The sequence below is a fragment of the Solanum verrucosum genome, unplaced genomic scaffold, assembly GCF_900185275.1.
Source record: "Solanum verrucosum unplaced genomic scaffold, falcon-dt-bn FXZP01000235.1, whole genome shotgun sequence".
Classification (NCBI taxonomy): Eukaryota; Viridiplantae; Streptophyta; class Magnoliopsida; order Solanales; family Solanaceae; genus Solanum; species Solanum verrucosum.
Window position 1 is genome coordinate 3452143 of NW_026019948.1, and position 21728 is coordinate 3473870.

A 21728-nucleotide genomic window follows, 5' to 3' on the forward strand; every position below is an offset into this window, starting at 1 on the left:
ATGAGTTTTTTCTGCGATGCATGACTTTCTTTTGCAATGTATGAATTTTCTCTTGCAATACATGAATCTCTTTTCTCGCGATGCATGAATCTTTTCTCCCGCGATGCATGAATATTTCCTCCGCGATGCATGACTTTCTTTTGCAATGCATGTTTTTTCTTTTGATGACGCCGTCCCCGGTACCGAACGAAGATAATGTTTCACTGAGCAACATAGGTCATCTTCTGGGGTATTTTTTGGGTGGCGGTGTCGTCTCAATAGATAATATAAATAAAAATGAACATCGGAGTAGTGATATCATCTCATTTGACAACACGATATAAATGACTTTCCGGGTAGTGATATCGTTTCAATCGACAATATAAATAAAAATGATCATCGGAGTAGTGGTACCATCTCATTTGACAATACGATATAAATGACTCTCTGGGTAGTGATATCGTCTCAATCGACAATATAAATAGAAATGAACCTCAAAGTAGCGGTATTATCTCATTTGACAATACGATATGAATGACTCTCCGGGTAGTGGTATCGTCTCATTCGAGAATACGATATAAATAACTTTCAGGGTAGGAAGATTATCATATCTGATAATATAATGCCGATAAATGTCTTCCAGGTATTTTTAGTTGCTGAAAAATGATAATATTGCTCTCTTTTGTGGTTTTCGTTCATTCCATCTCTGAACATAGTTGTACGTTCATTATGGACTTCGCCTTGTTGGGAATTGAACGAAATAATGTTATTCATATTCCAAGATCTTTGATATAAGCAGCACAAAATATTTCCTGCATCTACAGAAAAATTGTCAATTTTGGGGAGCTATTCGCCCTTTTGACTTCTCTATATTTATTGAATGGTGGAATATGCTGATTTTGAGGTAAGCCTATAGACCTGCATCCACCGAAACATTGTTAGTTTTTTTAAAAATGAACTGATTTGTGTTGATCCCTTCGGTTGTTTGCTCATTGTCTTACTATCTCCGATCTCTCACCTCTTGATAGATAAGACAAAATATTTTTATGAAAAATAATTGAAATATGAAGGAAAAGTTTTTTTTTTCATGGAAAATAGATTTTCAAAAATAAAGTTTGGAAAAGGTCATTGCCAAGCGTCATGTCACGTCAAGCTCTAGCGAACATTTTTGAAGTTGGTGCCTCGAGGTCTATCTGATTATTTGTTGGGAAGTATTCAAAGTTGTTCTATACTGCCGATAAACGCAGTTGAAATTTTTGAGGTCATTCTCAAAAGTTTCTGTCCCAGTTAACTGTCTTGGTGTATCTTTAACCGTTGGTGATCAAATCACGGAATTTTTGAGATCCCCTCAAAAATTCTGTCCTAGTTGCGAATCTCAAAGTAACTTCAGTTTTGACTTTGTTGGAGAGATCGTCTTCTTGAGTATTTTTGAGTCTCTCCCAAAAATTCTGTCCCAGTTTCTATTGTAAAAAGAAATAGAAATCTTTACGGGAAATATGACCGAGCCCTTGTGGTGCCTACGTATTTCGTTGCGATAGGAATCAGGTCAAACGTAGTTCCCCCTCCTCGAGGACTAACAAAAATAGGAAATTTACAAAGAAACCAACTGAGGCCGACATAGTCCGTCGACGTATTTCATTCTTGAGAATTCAGGTCGAACGTAGTTTTCCCCTCGAGGATTAACAAAAATAGGAAATTTACAAAGAAACCGACCGAGGCCGACATAGGCCGCCCACGTATCTCATTCTGGAGAATTCCGGTCGAACGTAGTTCAAATACAAAGAAATATTAAAAGGGAATAAAGGAGTGACCGAGGCCGACATAGGCCGCCTACGTATCTCATTCTTGAGAATTCAGGTCAGACGTTGTTCATTACATAAGGGTAGAATTTTAAACAGAATGATTACAAGGAAATGACAAAAAATACAAACTGAAACTTCACACATAATATCTCATGACTGCATCTGAGTTGATCGATTTCGGCCATTCGGTGCCATCCATCTCTGACAGGACTAAGGCACCTCCAGATAACAGTTTACAAACCATGTAGGGTCCTAGCCAATTTGGTGCAAATTTCGCTTTGGACTCATCCTGATGAGGGAAAATGTGTTTAAGGTCCAACTGACCAACCTCAAACATTCTGGCTCTTACCTTCTTGCGGAAAGCACGAATCATTCTCTGTCGATATAGTTGTCCATGACAAACATTAACCATCCTCTTCTCATCGATCAATGTCAACTGATCGATCCGTTTGCGAACCCATTCAGCTTCTTGGATGATTCTTAATGAAGGTATTTCAACTTCTGCAGGAGTAACTGTTTCTGTTCCATATACTAGCAAATATAGAGTAGCTCCAACTGATGTTGTAACAGTCGTTCGGTAACCCAACAAAGCATATGGCAACATCTTGTGCCAACCTCTGCGATTATCAATAATTTTCCTCCAAATCTTCTTTATATTTTTGTTGGCAGCTTCTACAGCTCGATTCATTTGGGGACGATAGACAGTTGAGTTTCGGTGAGTAATATTTAATTGTTCCCATATCTCTCTCATCAAGTGACTGTTGAGATTCGTTCCATTATCAGTAATGATGGATTCTGGTACTCCAAACCTACATATCAAATTGTTGCGTACAAAATCAGCTACAACCTTCTTGGTCATCGACTTATACGAAGCTGCTTCCACCCACTTGGTGAAGTAGTCAATGGCAACCAAAATATATTTGTGTCCGTTAGAGGCGGCTGGCTCTATCGGACCATTGACATCCATGCCCCAAGCTACAAACGGCCAATGTGAACTCATAGCATTGAGTTCATGAGGTGACACTCGAATCAAATCTCCATGCACTTGACATTTATGACATTTCTGCATGAATTTGCAACAATCGTGTTCCATAGTCATCCAAAAATAACTAGCTCGAAGGATCTTCCTTGCCAAAGTGAGTCCATTCATGTGAGTGCCACAAACTCCGGCTTGTATCTGGTCCAGAAGTTTTGCAGCTTCATTAGCATCAACACATCTGAGAAGACCTATATCTGGAGTCCTCCTATGAAGGATTTCCCCACATGCAAAGAAATTGAGGGCCATGCGGCGTATCAACTTCTTTTGGTTGAACGTTGCATTTTCATGATAAGTCCCGGTCTCCAAATACTTCTTGATGTCAAAATACCAAGGCAAACCATATGGTTCTGCTTCAACATGCGAACAATGGACGGGCTACTCCTTTCCTCTATATCCACTGGATCAATATAACTTGTATCTAGATGTTTAATCATTGATGCGATGGTGGCAAGAGCATCGACCAACTCATTCTGTGTACTGGAAGTGTGCCTGAACTCAATCTTACGAAATCTCTTGCATAACTTCTGTATATACTGCACATACGGTGTAATATTTGGATTCTTCACAGCTCATTCTCCTTGAACCTGATGAATTAGTAAGTCTGAGTCTCCAATAACCAACAACTCGTGAACATTTATGCCGATGGCCATCTTTAAACCGAGGATGTAAGCTTCATACTCAGCCATGTTGTTCGTGTATTCAAATCGGAGTTTAGCCGACATAGGAAAGTACTAACCGGTTTCTGACACTAAAACCGCTCCGATTTCTTTCCCTTGATGATTCGCCGCTACATTAAAGAACACTTTCCAACCAGGGTACGCTTTAGAAATATCCTCACCCACAAATGCTATTTCTTCATCAGAAAAATAAGTCTTGAGCGGTTCATACTCTTCATCAACTGGATTCTATGCAAGACGATCAGCCAAGGCATGTGCCTTTATCGCCTTCTGAGTCACATACACAATGTCAAACTCACTCAAAAACATTTTCCATTTAGCCAACTTCCCGGTCGGCATTGCTTTCTGGAAAATATACTTCAACTGGTCCATTCTGGAAATAAGGTATGTGGTATAAGAAGACAAATAATGTCTCAACTTTTGAGCGATCCAAGTCAAAGCACAGCATGTTCTCTCCAAAAGAGTTTAACGAGCCTCATATGAAGTGAATTTCTTGCTCAAATAATAAATGGCTCTCTCTTTCTTCCAGTTTGGACATGTTGACCAAGCACGCATCCCAATGTGTTATCCGAGACAGACAAATATAGCAATAAGGAACTCCTTTCTCGCGGAGGGACCAATACCGGCGGATTGGATAAATAGTTCTTGATGGCATCAAAAGCAGTTTGACATTCTCCGATCCACTTAGTCGAGACATTTTTTTTCAATAAATTAAAGATGGGCACACACACCACGGTGGATTGAGCTATGAACCAGCTGATGTAGTTCAACCTTCCCAGGAAACTCATCACCTCTTTCTTGGTCTTCGGATGAGGTAATTCCTGGATCGCCTTGATCTTGGAAGGGTCAAGCTTAATGCCACTCATGCTGACTATAAATCCCAACAACTTGCCAGCTGGCACTCCAAAAGCACATTTGGCGGGATTTAACTTTAAATTGTATCGACGCAAGCGATCAAAGAATTTCCTCAAGTGAGTTAAGTGATCCGAACTCTCGCGGGACTTGATTATGACATCATCTACATACACCTCGATCTCCTTGTGAATGATATCGTGAAAGATGGTTATCATGACCCTCATATAAGTAGCACCGACATTTTTGAGACCAAAAGGCATCACCCGATAATGATATACACCCCAAGGCGTGATGAAAGCTGTATTTTCTGCATCTTCTTCGTCCATCAGGATCTGGTGGTAACCCGCATAACAATCCACAAATAACTGCATCTCATGCTTAGCACAGTTATCAATGAGAATGTGAATATTTGGTCATGGAAAATTATCTTTGGGGCTAGCTTTGTTGAGATCTCTGTAGTCAATACCAATTCTTATTTTTTCGCCTTTCTTGGCAACCGGAACAACGTTAGCTAACCAAGTCGGATAGTGCGTCACTTCCACTACTTGGGACTCGATCTGCTTTGTTATCTCCTCTTTGATCTTCAAACTCAACTTATGCTTGAACTTCCGAGTCTTTTATTTTAATGGACTGAAATCTGGATTGATCGGCAACTTGTGGGACACCATATTCGTGCTCAGCCCTAGCATGTCTTTATAAGACCAGGCAAATACATCAATGCACTCCCTGAGCAAACGAACTAGGTCTCTTCTTTGGGCTTCAGTCAGATGGACACTGATTCTGACTTCTTTGACACATACCTCATCTCCGAGATTCACAGTTTTAGTTTCTTCAAGATTTGGCTTGTGTTGATTCTCGAATTGTCGAAACTCTTCAGCAACATGTTCGGGTACCTCATTTTATTTTTCATATTTCTCACACTCATCATCACCTGCCTCATTTCGTTCACTCGGTTCATGACATGACATGACATCGACAGGTTTTAAATTAATATTACTAAAATCATAAACAAACAAAGTTAGGAAAGTAAAATATAAACAGATAAGTAAACAAACAAATTTCAATAAAAGAAGCTTTTCATTTGAATTGAAAGACAAGCATAAACTTTGGCCATGGCCGAGGGTTATTTTTCCTTTTTAAACATCACAAGAGAATTTAAAAGCTTCAAACAAATAACAATTGCATAAAGGATGGGTCTTGGGCCTCTTCCGGACTACCACAGATTTTAATACAAACAAAGACACATGTCTTTTCTACCAGATGATCGGGAAATCAGGAGTGGTGTGGAGGTCCAGTTCTGCAATCGCTCGTCAGGCTCTGCATCACAGATGTCTGATGTCCCAGCCTCTTCCTCGATGACCGCATCAATCTCCTCAAAGAGGCCCCAGATTCCTTCCCTGAGACCAATATTGTTGGCATTTTCTCGTACCGGAAATGATTGGTACAGATGAGGAATTAGCCTGGCCAATGCTTGATCAATACTCTTGTTCTTCATCTCTGCTTTGTCAGCATCTATAGGGACATACCCCAAACCAAACTTTGCTCATTTGGCGGGCATTTGGATAGGCTCGACGATTCCTTGAAAGTGCTTCCCCAATCCGAAACCTGGTTCTAAACCATTCTGGAGCATGACGGTAGCAATCATCTTGTACACGGTAGGCATAAGAGGCTGTGGAGCCAAGTCATCACCGGTGGCATTTACCAGCTCCACCGTGTAGAAATCACAACCTCGAGAGACATCATCAACGATCGGTGCATATCCATTGGAATGACTCCCTTCACCATAAATGACCAATTCCTGGTCCTTCTAAACAAACTTCATTAGTTGGTGAAGGGTAGACGGCACAGCCCCAGCCATATGAATGAACGGTCTACCCAGAAGCAGGTTGTAACTGGTGTTGATATCCAACACCTGGAACTCGACGTTGAATTCCGCAGGACCCACCTGAATATCCAAGTTCACCCCACCCAATGTGTCTCTTTGCACTTCATCAAAAGCCCTCACATTGACTTGGTTCTGGTGAAGCTTTCCCAAATCAAATTTTAGCTGCCTCAGAGTCGAAAGTGGGCAAATATTAAGACCGGATCTGTCATCGACTAAGACGCGATTTATTATCTTGTCCCAATAGATGGTGGTGACGTGCAAAGCTTTGTTGTGCATCCTGCCTTCAAAGGGAAGTTCTTCATCACAAAAACTAATTCGGTGTCCCAGGATGACCTGGTTTATCATGGCTGCTAGATTGTCACTGTTGGTACCACGGGCACATAAATATCATGCAAAGCCTTCATCAACGCTGACCTATGAAGTTGTGAACTCATCAACAAAGCCCATACAAAAATCTGAGCTGGTGTCTTCTCCAAATGCTTCATAATTGAATAATCTTTCGACTGCATTTTCCTCCAGAACTCTTCGGCTTCAGCTTCACTAATCGTCATTTTAGTCTGATCCTTTTTCTGCCAGATCTGGTCATGCCTTGAGTAACAACCGTTTCAATCACAAATTGTGGTCAGGTAAGAGTTTCTCTCGGCAACAAGGTAACAGCCTTCTCGGATGTCAGAATCACAAACTCTTTCTTCTCTCTGATGCTCAACAAAGCTACAACCATTTTCAGTTCATCAAGAGCGATTGGAACTATTGCATTCGTCATGCACCAATCGTCATCTGTCTCTATCATATTGATAATGGCGCCTCCATGATTTGACAAAAGATTACTATTGACATTAGGCGCAACTGTCTAGAGAGAGATCACATTCGGGTCAATCAGGTCTTAGATTTTATGCTTCAGGTTGATACAGTCCTCGGTATCATGTCCAACACTGTTGGAGTGATACGCGCACCTCTGATCAGGTCTGTAAAACTTGGAGCTAGTGTCAACCGGCTTGGGACCCACTGGATAAATATATCCTGCCGCAGTTAATCACTCGAATAGCTTTGTTTGATTTTCAATAAGCGGAGAGAAAATTATAGCAGGCTTCTTCTCAAATCTAGGACGGGAGGGATCGTAATTGCCTTGTTGCGGATGAGACATTTGACGATAATTTGGGGCGTTTGGGCGGGGGGCTTAATATTTGGGATTTGAGTTGGTTTGGGAGTTTGGTTGTGGAGCTTGGTAGTTCGAGGGGGTATTTTGGTAAAGTGGAACTGGGGTTTGGTACATTTGGGGAGGCGTTTGGTAATTCGTCTGAACGTTGGCACAGTTGGGGGCGGCATTTCGGTGGTGATAAGATGGAGTCTGGTAAATTGGAGGGGGAGTTTGGTAGATAATAGGGGGAGTTTGGTAATTAGAAAGGGGAATATTTTGATAACTGGGAGGGAGGTATTTTGGTAATTGGCGGGAGGGGCATTCTGGTAATTAGCCTGTGCATAACAAGCTGGGTATGAACTCTGTGAAGGTTGGGAACGACCTTGGTATGATGATGATTTCCTTGGGGTCTTCTTCCCCTCATAAGAGATAGAGGACACATCCTCTCTTTTCTTCTTCAACAAGCCCGAAGATCCGGGCGAGGCAGCAACACGGGCAATCTTCTCGGTTCTCAATCCATCTTCGATAGTCTCATCTACCTTGATTATCTCAGCAAATTTTGCTCCAACGAGCAACATGATTCTGCCATAATATTCGGGCTCCTGCACCCGCACAAACACTTCGACAATTTCCTTTTCTGACATACGAGGTCTAACTCTAGGTGCCTCATTCCGTCATCTATGTGCGAATTCTCTGTAACTTTCGGTCGACTTCTGCTTCATCTTCTCCAATGAGTAATGATCAGGAAATATCTCCACATTGTAGGCGAATCATTCAATAAAGTCCTTAGCCAGAGCATTCCAGCTATACCACTGTCTCGTTTCATCAGATGTAAATCATTCTAGAGCCTCTCCGCTCAGACTTCGACTAAAAAGCCGCATTAACAAAGTTTCGTCTCTCCCAACTCCTACGAGTTGGTAACAGTAGGCCCTCACGTGTGCTAAGGGGTTCCCTCTTCCTCCGAAGATGTCGAATTTTGGCACCTTGAACCTTTCCGGGAGGTCTAAATTCGGATGAATGCAATTCAACTCCTTCATGGCTTTTCTAATTTCCTCCTTCATATCTATCTTGGCAGTCTCCTCCTTTGACCTCCACTTTCTCTCCCTCTCCTCATAGTGGTCGAGCTCCAAAACATGGGTATCATGCTCGTTGGGTACTGGTATTTGGAACATGGATTTTTGCGGTAGTGGTGGAGCAATATAGGGACTCTGGCCATTTAAAGGGGCGTGATAGTTTTGGGGAAAATTCTGGGGGTTGGTGTAATGGTTTTGGTGAAGGAGGGAAGTACGTGGGTTATTAGCGTTTTGGCTGTGAGGGGGGGTATGCCAGTTTGGTGGTTTGCATTAGGGGGAGGGAGAGGTGATTGGAGGTTGGTATTTTGAGGAGGGGGTGGTGTTTGGTAAGAGGCTGAGGCGTAATGAGGGTTTTGGGTGGTAAGGTCAATGACGGAGGGATTACGAACAGGACTTAAAGGCGGGTTTTGAGCTTGTTCTACGTTAGGAGGGGGAATTTGAGCCGGAGGTCTTCCGTCTGGTTGAGCGTTGACAGCAAAATTCGAAGGAGGCAACTCTTATTTTCTCTGCATCTCGATCCTCATCTCAACAATTTGTTGCATCAACTGCAAGATCAGTTCATTCTGATCAGCAAGGGCGGGCTGAGCCACCACAACATCAGTAAGGTTGGTTTCTTCGTTGTTATCACCCATTGCTGCTTTTCACTTTTGTGAACTTTGTCTAGGGAAGGAATCTGTAGGACCTTTAGATCTAGTGAAATAAGGATGATAGGCCAATGTATCAACACAGATCAGTTCTAACTACCTGTAGAGAAAAACAACTCAAAGGCAAATATGTCAGTATTAGTTCTGGATGAATAATGCAAGATATCACATAGAAAATAGATAAACACATAAAAGTTGCTTTGTCTAAGAACATCTTAACCCACGAATAATGGGGAATGACTTTTGAACGAGCAAAAATTTGCTCGTTTTTATGTTGAGGTTGGTGACTCAGAAAGGTTAAATTGCATTGCTAAGGTCTTTTTGCTGCATCTCTCGGCATCTGTTGATGCGAATTCAATGTTTCCTTGTAGAATGAAAGGGGGACAAGAAAATTTAAAAAAGATAGGGGCCGAGCCTTGAAAGGCTGCCTACGTATCTCCCAAGGAGAATTCAGGCCTTACGTAGTTCGAATACAAAGGAAATTTTCATTTTCATTCATTCATTTCTGGTGATTACAAGGAAAGTGAAAAACAGATAAGAAAGCTCTTAAAAGATAGATGGTGCCTTCACCGAAGCTTCTTCCTCTGACTGCCGTATTAGCCACGGGGGACAAACTCAATTTGAATCTTTCCCATGTTGACGAGGGAGTCCACGTCATAGCGAAACGTAAGGCATCTCCCAATGTTGTGATCGATGGCATCATGATAAGAGCAGGGCTTCCAGATCTCAATTCCAACGGGATCGATTGCTTCGTCATCCTTTCTGATAGAGGCCAAGACTCATTTTTGAACTAACAGACTGTAGATATCCAGCAAAGTTTTCTTGAAAGGCGTGAAGTAGTGACAATAAAACAAAGTGTGCTCAGTGACCGGCATACTAGGCTCCTGCTGGTCACAGGTAAGGACGGTGTTCCCATCCCACATATACAGGATCTCCCCAACGTTGATCAGGTTGCGGATTGTTGCCTTAAGCTCCACACATTCTTCTATAGTGTGTCCTCTTTGGTTTGGGCGGTAGGCACATGTCTTTTCAGAGCTTTCATGCCCAAACCCAAAAGTGGTTCCTTCGAAAGGCTTCAGTATACCTGACGCCTTAAGGTGCTCGTAAATGAGAGCACACGACACGGCTCTTGCGTCCACCTTATGTGTCCGCTCATAAGCCGGGAGAGGGATCTTTATGTCCCCTCCTTTCAGACGTCCTAGGAAGGGAGGCATACAGATGATTTCCTCATCAACATCTTCTTCAGTAGCTCCAGGGTGAGTGTCTTCTGGACCACTATTGGCTTCTTGATTGAAGAAAGAGCATTTTCCGCGTATCTTCTGAAGTCTCATAGTTATGTCATTCTTAAAGGCGTCATGTTCCTTCCGCACAATAATTGTCTTTTTACTTATAACATCGCATTTTGTCATCTTTGCTGCCAATTCCGCGTCTAGTGCCGCACTTGCTGCTCGTGTGACTGCAGTGGCAAATTCCACTTCAATTCTCCTTTCTGTGGTTTCTTGGATCTCTTGCCTGAGCCACTGTAATTTCATCCTCAAATCCTCCTCAGTTAGCTCTACGTCGATACCCTTGCCTTTTTCCATCTTTGCAACAATTTTACCTTTCCTGAGATAATAGGATAGTGTTTTAGGAGTTGGGTAGTGGGATTTTATTTTTTAGGTGAGAAACTCAAGACTCAGGAAATTTGGTCGGACATTTTGCGGTAGTGACTTGTATTCAGTATCGTAGAGATTTTTTTTTTTCAAAATTTTTTGACAAGGAGCGGGCAAAAATGTCCTCGTTCAAAGCAACGCATCCCATAAACAGTTAAATCATACAAGAAAACAGACAAATATCGCGTCCTAAACATGCATGTGACTCTTTTGTGCCAAGGGTAGGCCCAGCGAATTGAAGGATGCATATGTCTTTTAACTCAATTTATTACCCCCAAAATACTTCATTAATAGCATTTAAAAATGTTTGACAAACATAAAATTTGGGAAATGAGTTCGGAAAGTAAATTACAAAACAAAGTACAAATAAAGCAATCTCACGCAGGGGATGATAACAAACTTCAAACTCATCCTGATCCTTCTCCAAGCTTGGTCCTCTTGGCGATGCAGACATATTCCCACATAGCATATATGTTCACCCATAGGTGATCCTTCGCCAACTGAGCCCCTTCTTGATGTCTGAACCTCTCGACCGACTGAATCTGCTGCTCCATGCTATCATCTAATTCTGACATACATTGCCTGGATTTTTGTAGCTCTTGCTTCAACTGAGGTATGACCCTGGCGTCTTCCGAATGTCGGCGCTGATGATCCAACTCGTTCTTGTCATACTTCTCTTGGAGTCGATGAAGTCAAATTTGATGTTTGGCCCCAACATCTGTAATAACATGGGGAATATTTGGACCAGGCTCGATAGTTCCGGCGAAGCTTTTCTTTAACCATTTTTTGTAATCCTTAGAACATTCGGGAAATAACCTGTTTAGTACCGATTCACCCAAAACCCTTCGGGTCTTCCATGCTCTACGTATGTCTTCAGCATAAGAGACTCATCCTTTTTCATAATCGATTGCAAATTTCTTCATATCCGTAATTTGGGGAATCTCCTGTTTCCCACCCAGTTGTCTAAGTACTCGACCGGGAGCATATGGTCTAGTCCCTCTTAACCCGGCAAATAACAAGTAAGGGGTTTTTCCCGCTCGAATCACCATTGCTTTGTTACTACCAAGCATTGGATCGACCACTGCACATTTTCATCTCTCAAACCCTGAAGTCTCGGGTACCAAATTTCTTGGTCTATAACCCTGTTGAAATGATTACGTTGTACCCACCAATCGTCACTTTCGAGTCTGTTCGGTCATTCCAAGGGATCTGGTTCTGTTGGCTCATGAGCTTTGATCAAGTGTCTCATCATCCACCATTGCAGTATCAGGTTGCATCCCTGAAAGAAACGTTCTCCGCTTTGACACTTGTCCAAAGCCCTATAAATGACGACCAAAATCATGGGCGCCAAAGTGTAGTACTTAGTTGCCGACCCGTAATCCACTCCATAAAAGATGGCATGGGCGACCATTACTACACTTGGATGAATAATGTAGTTTGGTCCTTGGGGAATTACCATCGTCCCGAGTAGGCATATTGCAAAGGCAAGAGGACGTGTCTCATTCCATTTTTCTTATGAAACAAACTCTTCTTTGAATATTTCATAGGTTCTTGCACGCCTGAATCGGTAATAAAGCTTTCGAAGAGGAATGTTTGGCCCGGGGATTCTGTCCATCCAATCGGCTTTAACGAGTGACAATTTTTCTCTAATTTCGCAAAATCCCATGTTTTTGGGAAAAGTAGATCCGTATCGGGTTTGAACCTCTTTTTGTTGCACATACTGACACTTTCGTAACTTGCAAGGATTTCTTCAATAGTCGACGTCATTCCACTTCCCCGAACCGAAACACCATGTTGTCGATGTCCCAAAATTTAACCATTGTTCCAATCATGTTGGGATAGGCCACCATTTTCATTAATGACGGGAGATGACCTATGTGTCTTTGAACTGTCTTCTTGTCTTCTGTGTTCATAAATTTCCACCAAACTTGTAAGTAGGGATGTGGTATGGTCACCATCTGGGTCCTCAGAGGCTTATGTACTGGATTCATCCTACAAGAAAAACAAACAAAGGTAAGTTACCCCCACCCCCATAGATAATTGATTTGTTTTAAAAATACATATACATCCTTCAATTAACACATAAGTATGATTGTCTTTTTATTGGCAAATGGGCCAAATAGACACAAGGTAGGCTTCTAATGGGTCCAACACGCCTTAGATGTTGGGTCAACTTAGTTTAAAATACTCTAAATTCGGAATTTGGTTTCGCTCTACACTAGTTGACTAAGAGTGGCTTTGAAAGACCGGGAACCCAAGTGGACAACTTAGGCTGGAACTCACGACAACCATTGGACGCATGACGAACCAATAAATTGCCGATCGTTCCGAAAAAGGGTTGAGTATAAAAAAGTCCGGTTGAGATTCCGCAAAACCATCCTTTAATATACTATACATACGAGAGAATATGTCATGAAATGCAATGACAGTTATATCAATTTAAACACATTTAGCGCAAATAAACAATCAACAATTAATAATAATCAGTCAAATAAGCCAAATCTTATGGTTAGAACTTAATTAAATCCCCAACAGAGTCGTCATTTCTGTTTTACTAAGATAATATATATAAAAGAAAAATGACTGAGTTTTCGAAAAATAGATTAAACTTATAGTTTAAGAGAAATCGAATTTCCAAAAGAACAGAGTCGCCACTTAATTTTAGTAAAAAAAATCAAGAAAAATACAAGATTTTTCAAAAGACTTAAACAAATAAAATCAATTCAAAAAAAAAAGGTTCAAGTTCAAATGTACACTCCGAGAAGGTGTTAGGCCCTCGTAATGCCCGCTAACTCGCGGTTGACCGTCGATTTGACCAAAATGATTTTGACTAATTTTGAGAAAATGATTTAAAAAAAAAAAAAAAAAAAATTAAAAAAAATAAAAAAAAAATCTACAATATTTGATTAACTTTGAGAAAATAGTTAAAAAGAACAATTTTTAATATATATATATATATATATATATATTTGTTATTTATTTTATTTTATTTTTAGTAAATTGAACCTTGACTGAAATATTCAAATTAATTTGCAAGCGATTAGAATTTTGGCAAATCTAGGTTAATTAGAATTTTATTTGAATCTCTTAAAACATAATAATTTAGACCCATTTAGTCAATTACAACATGGAAGCTATTTTAAATTAATCGACGATTAAGTAAAAGTTTTCAATAAGAGTACAAGAGTTGATAAGAGTGAAATTTTATTAAAATATACTAACATAAAGAATATAGTAATCTAGATTAATTAGATTTTTATTTGAATCTCTTAAAAATAATAATTTTAGACCAATATAGTCAATTAAAGCATGGAAGCTATTTTAAATTAATCGAAGATTAAGTAAGATTTTTGATAAAATCACAAAAAGTTCATAAAAAAATGAAATTACAATACTAACATAAAGAATACAGTTCATCTTTTAGGGATTTAATTAACAAATTTAAAATCAGAGTTAAAATAAAATGAAAATAATTGCAACCACATGATAAAGAGAGGGAGAGAAAAATTCGGGCCCATTGTTTCCCAGAGCATTGGGCTAGCTGTGTTTTTTTTTTTGGGCCTCTTCCAGCCTTTTTTCGTTTCTGAAAAAAACCATGTATACAGTCAGCATATACTTTGCATACGGGTCATATTTTGACCCATTTTCTTGTATATCGGACTGTATGCTAAGCGTGTACCATCCTCTTTGACGCCTTCAACCTGTATTCTCATTTTTTGAACCTTTATATCGTATTTTTCCATGTATACCCGTGTATACTGCTGTATATGCAGCCCCTTTTTTGGTTTTTTCGAGACCTGCAACCAGTCCCTAACCCCGGTAAACTTGTTCTTAACTCGAACTTCCCTTAAGGCTGACTCGACAGAGAGAGATTTGGGGTCCTTACAGCCCATTCAAAATGCAAAGGCAAAAAGACTCCCACGGACTCGAAAAGGTTTATATAAGAAAAGCAAGAGGCCAAAAGTTAGCATTCGAAATAATAAGACAAGCGAGTCATAACCTAAACAAGACATGGCTCAAATGAAACGAAAACCACTTAAGAAAATCAAAACCAAGAATGCAACTAACCTAACTGTTGAACCCAAAAGTAGTAGGTGACTTTGAGGAAGGCAAAATTGAATTAGCTAAACAAATGACAAGAATTAACGAACAAAGCTTGAAAATTTAACAGTAACAAAGACATATACTTATGAGCCTTAGAACTTAAAGGGGTTGGAAAGGGGGCAGCAAAATCAGGCAATATTATAGGGGATAAGTAACCAGCAACCAACATCAACTCAAAAGATATACATAGAATACTCTAGGCAGCAAACTGATTAACACCAAAGGCTAAACACATTCGTAAGCATTCTACACAGCTAACAATTTAAGAGACGCTCAACTGCGAAATGGAGGTATACACTTGACCACAAATTTAGCAAAATGAAGATATAAAAATGGCTCAAAATGGGTTACTCTTGATCAGTAAGGCAACAAAGAGATTAAAAAAACAAAGAAAAGCTGATACTTTGGAATAAAATGCAACTACACCACATACTATTTAACATACCAGTTAATCTTGAAATCCATGCACCTATGTGAATAACAATCTTAACAACAACAAAACTAAATACATAACACATGATACTTGACGACAGTATGAGCGAAATAACCTAGATTAATCGACATTCAAATATCAAACGAGGTAGAGGACTATATAAACTCGAACAGTGAAACATGGAATCAATCATACTAAAGCTAAAGTGGCAAAATGATATTAAGCATAAACGAAAGTGATCACTTAAGCATACATGTATAGCATTTACAAGCTACTATCCATCAAAATCAATTAATAGCAACACAACAACAAAGTAGTGAATTCATTACATCGAGACACCATGTCAAAGTAGAAAAAGGTGAAGAGAGTATTATAGATGAGACATTACCTCTTCTTGGGCAGCGAACGAGACCAAGACGAGCAAGGGGGCAACCTTCCACTATCTTTCTATTGCACGAGCTCAGATTCAAACTGCAAACCCCAAGAAGATTTGAACGAAACCGAAACAGTGACCCTTTTTTACTGTATTTTCTGTCGGTATATTATGTCTAACTTTGTACCTCTCTGCCTCAATTTCTTTTTTCAATCTTTTTCTCTAGCTATTTTTTCAATACCAAATTTTCTAACTCCCACCTCAACAAATGAACAGAATAAGATGTTATATAGGGACAAATTAGGGTAGATTTTTTTGGGGGGAAACGGATAGAAATTGGGGCCAACTCGAATTTCAAACTTCAAAATATCTTTCACCAATTAAGGAAGACAACCTTTTCTTCGAAAAAATGCCCCATTTCGAAAGAGAAAAGGGGTAGGACGCGTGCTTGCTTGCTGCTGCTGTGATATTAAATGTGGATAGGGACATTGCGGAGAAGATGACAACAAATCACAGAGCACCGATTCACGCGTCCAAGGCGTGAATCTACCGTGTATTCTAACGAAAAAGGCATTGTTTGGAGCTGTTGTTGTCGTTTCGAGCTACTAGAATTGACGACGTGAAATTGAGTTCCTGGGTCGGGTTGTGATTTTCTGGTTTTCACACTTGAAGAAGAAGAACGATCTTCTGTTGGGGTCGAGTATTTCGTGTGGAATTGGGTCGGTTGTTGTTGTTTTAAGTATGTATTACTAGAATGGTTGGCTGCTGGTATTATATTAGTGATGGGCCTGGGAATGGGGTCAACTAATCTGACTTGGGATGTTATGAAAAATGACCTAAATCATTTTACGAAGGATTGAATGGAGGTAAAAGAATGGCTGAAATTGCAATTACACAATGGCCATATAGAATTCACAATATTGCCTAATTTGAATTTAATTTGCAAATTCGGCTAAAATCTAAGATGAATTTAAATAAGATTAATTAAGGAGCTTCTTAAACTTAACGAAATAAAATAATTAACTTAATTATGAGCCGAATGATTTAAAAATATAAACTATTGTATAACTAAGCTAATAAACCAAATATTTAGCTAAAACAAAATCTTTTGAGATGATCTTCGAATATTTATAAAATATGCTAATTATATAAAAATTATATATTATTTAAAAATTCCAAAAGTGACAAAATTACATAACACTAACTTGAAAGTAATTTGAATTTAATAAAGTCAATTATTTCAAATAGTTTGGAATTTTAAGAAGCTCGATGATTAATCTATATTGTGGAGGTCCAAAATTGGGTGTCAACAGTCAAAATTAATTTTTTCTATCCATGAGATAAGGAACTCAAATATGAAATTTTATCGAAACCGGAGCTTTAATCGACCATCAAATCATTAATTTTAGATCCCAAACACTGATTGCATTTATAGCAATCATCGGCCGAATGTGGCCTTCTTCTTGGCTGATTGCGTGCCAATAACACTAGCCAACCAACTACCCTTCAATATGCGATTGCGCTCGCATTAGTATACAACGAACTCAACTATGTTCAAAAATTTGAACTTGTTAGAAACAACATATTACCATTTTGAACTTGTTGGAAACAACAAATTACCATTTTGAGGTCATTCTGAGACTTGAATGTCAATTGTGATAAACTTCAAATCTAAAGAACACTATTATTTCTTAAAAGGGTCCAAATCACTTTCGGTGTCATGACATTCTTGTAAATTATGAATCATCCTATGTACCTAGTGAAATCGCCAAAACTCAAAATTGTCCTTGGTAACTCCAAATATTGACTCTGACCAAACTTCTCAAATTTCAAACTTGAAAAACTTCTCCAAAACACATCTGATCACCTCAAAATTTGTATTATCCACCCCCAGGGCATATACGCTATCTCTTTGGTTCTCATATTCCAAATTTGTTTATCCAAAATAGCTATAGGCTCCTCCTTAAAAATCAAAATTTGATCCAATTGTATCGAGTCCCATGATATCACATAGAAGTCATTAGAGGAATTTCTTCAACATATACACATGAAAAATATGGTGAACACCGATAGACCTAGAGGTAAAGTTAACTCATAAGCCACCTTGTCAATAGATTGTAGAACTCAAAAGGACCAATGAACTTAGGATTGAGCTTGTCCTTCTTCCCAAACTTCATAACACTCTTCATGAGTGATACTTTTAGCAACATTTTTTCTTCAATCACGAACTCTAAATTACGAATCTTACGATCACATAACTCTTTTTTCTATTATGAACGATAAAAAAATCATGAATCAATTTCACTTTATCTAAGGAATTCCTACATAAATTTGTGTTCCAAAACCTAATCTAAAAAGTATCAAATCAATCCATCAAATACATCTCCTATCATACATAGCCTAATCATACTCTAAAAGATAGGGAAAAGACATAAATTTCCCCCTTAATTTATCCTGAAAAGTCAGTTATACGCTTAAACTATTGTGATGACCTATTACATACCTAATCTTATTCAAAGTGATATTAATACCCCCTTAGAAGGTGACATGACACATAAAGTGTCTTCACCTCCCTTAAGGTGCGTGAGAAGAAGAAAATTTATGTTAAAATGACAAGTTTAAACACGTGTCACTATTTTATTGGTCATTATATAATTAAGTATTATAATTTCTAATATATTAATTATGTCATTTTTTTTCTTTTTATTGAAAGTTCTTCTTCTTCACATTTTTTTTGTCACTCATTGATGATTTCTTGAAATATCCATCACTCTATCTTAAAAAGGAACTCTAAATAGAAGTAAAAAATAGTGGGGGGGGGGGGGGGGGGTGTTGATTTCCACCGGAAAGTAAATAATTTTAACTTAAGGTTCAAGATTTTTATTCGAACTCGCCGGAGGATTCACCAGAGAAGAACACCAGAAAGATAATGACTTCTATTAAAAATCTTATGACATTTATGCATAATATTCATGTTTCATTGCCTACATTTTTCAAAATTTCATGGAAAAAAAATAATTTTCTATCTTTGTTTTCTTTGTTCTTGCCGGAGCACCACCCACAACCATCACAATGTTATTTTTGTCTCAAGCCATCAATAGCGTATAAAAGAAGTGCTTGATTTTCATCCATAATTATCAAGATTTCAAAAGAACTTTTACAGATCTGAAATTTTTTATTTGTTTTGTCGGAAACAATGGTGTTGCCCACCGCCAACATCACTAAACTTCGTAATCGTCTTATTATCTCATGTTCTCTCTTCAAAATTCTTGTTTTCCCTTCAATTTATGAATAATGAAGAAGAAAGAAGAAATTGATTTTAAGAAGAAAGAAATGTAAGGTGAGAGGAGGAAAAAAGTCTAGATTTCTACTTTTTGCAAAATTCTAAGAAAATATTAAGAAAAAATGGTTTAAAAAAATTAAAATAATTTTATTTACGTGTCAAAACACGTGTAGAACACATTTTCACACAAAAACTTGTATTGTCTTTGGAAAGGGGTATTAATTTCACTTTAAACAAGATTGAGTGTGTAATAGGTCGTCATGATAGTTTAAGCGTGTAACTGACTTTTCGGAATAAGTTCAGGGGAAATTTATGTCTTTTCTCCTAAAAGATATGTTGAGAAGTATGATGAGTAGATCTATTCTGCCTGAGTTCCTTCGCAGCCATTTTTTTATTGCTAAAATGAATAAATAAAAATTATATATGTTCAATATATTTTTTTATTTTGGTATAACACATGAAAATTCCTTGAACAATGATGAAATTATCAACTATACATCTAAATTATGGGAGAATCTTATGCCCCTAGACTCCATTTTTTCATATTATTTAATTCCTAAATTATTTTGCTCCAATTTTGATGGATCTTTTTGTCTTGTTTTGACTGTTATTTTGGTGCAGTTTTGATTCAATGGTATGAAAAAGAACAACTTGAAAATTTATATATCAAATAAATAAAGAAAATTTGTGCAAAATATCAACTTTACAAGTATAAATGAAGGAAACTAGTGGAAAATACTAAGAATAATTTTATAAATATAAAAAATGAGTGATCAAACTTCAAGATTAAAAAAAGTATAAAAGTGCACTTAATAGTGCAATAACATTATCTTAATAGACACAATAAAAATTAATACAGTCTCAACAGTTAAGTTTAGGAGAATAGGATACTCACATAATTTAAAGGCGCAAATAATTCAAAAAAATAAAACTCTAAAATAGTTTAAATGGGTAATATTTCTCTTGTGTCGATCGGTTAGTGTTGGTTTTAATTTTTCTCTTCTACACTGTTTTCTTCCGATTTTTTATCATTCTCTATTTTCGGTTTTATGTTTCATATTCAATTGATATATAAACACAAGAGATATCATATTCCTAATCAAAACCTGAATTGTGATGTTTTTTATTTCTTTTTTATTTACAGAGTAATCATTTTAGCTTAAAATATTGGAGAAATCTGCCACTGGGTTAAGGAACTTTGTCTGGAATGTATTTTTTGATCCATATATATATATATATATATATATATATATATATATATATATATATTTCAAATTTCTAAATTTGTCTTCGTTGCTTTTGCTGTGTGATTTATTTTATTCAGTGCTGCTAAGTTTAATTTTTCACTGTTCTTGATTCCCATTTTCCTAAAAATGCACCATGGCTAACGGGATTTTCGTGGTATCTGTTTTTGTTTGATAATATGATTAAATCATCATAATTATTTTTACTTTTCTTATTTTCTGAAAAAAAAAAAAAAAAAAAAAAAAGAAACCCTGAGAGGTAGCTCAGCTGGTAAAGGCCTGGGACAAAGTCTTTCAGGTCGCCGGTTCGAGCCCCAGCAGGGCCACTGGAGGCATTACAAACCGGCCGCGTCTCCAGGGCCCCGTGGAACTAACCGTGGTGGACCCGCCTTGAAACAGCGGGACCTGGTGGGTACAGCTAGTCGGGTTCGCAAAGCGACGCCCGGAAACCACGGTAAAAAAAAAATAAAAATATATATATATATAAAAAAAAAGATGATAAATCATAGTGGTAATTTGTAGTACTTTTACAACTATCATCAAGATCTATTATCTCTAGAACACCCAATAGAGGATCATATTCAACCTTCTATTTTTTCATATCCAGCATGACATGTCTCAAAAATCAAGAGAAGTTTGCAAATTACTTTTGATATTTACTATAGCTACTAACTATATTAATGCAGATGCACATGAACAACAACAATTTCTTCATGGAATTATTTATTTCTTTTGTATATGTATGTCTCTTGTATTTATTTTTGTTTTGATTTAACTGTTAGGTTTTACTTACTTTTCGTTCATGTTCATCCGCCATCAATACACAAAATGTTTAATCGTAGTATATACACAAAATGTCTAATGGTAGTATATATAGATGAATTTAAGGCTATCTTACATGTATTGGACTCCTTGTAACTTGTAAGAAGATTAAACTTTATTTTGGTTCATGAATTGTAGAGACTAGAGACCTTATAATGTAACATCTTATTTTGATCACAATGTGTGATGAAATGCCTGGATGGTGAATTCTTATACTCACATGGTCGGTGTAAGCATTAATTTTCTTTTATATTCACTTTTTCATTCTATACGTAATGTGATTATTTGATTATTATATATTGTGTCTATATAGTGTGTGGATTGTAAATATTATGAAGTGGTTATCATCACCGATAGAAGTTTCAACTATATTTTTTTTTTGTCATTTTAATATCTAAAGAGAGGTAATGAAAAAAATACACAATATTTAACTTTTATAATGTTGAGCCCATGCTAACACGGACGAGCATCGTCTAGTAGAATGAATAAGGGCCACTCCACATTAGGAAATAAATACGATATTCTCTCTCCTTCATGTTCCCTATAATGAACCAAACACATAAGACATGTATATTGATATACTTGCTCCTTGTTCATCAATTTTTTATGGATATAAAAACTGACTTCATTTTCAGAATTTAAATTCGTAATCTTTAATTAAAGATTAGGGATAATAAAAGGGTTATGTATGATGGAGGGGTCCAATTGAATCCTCTTGATCGAAA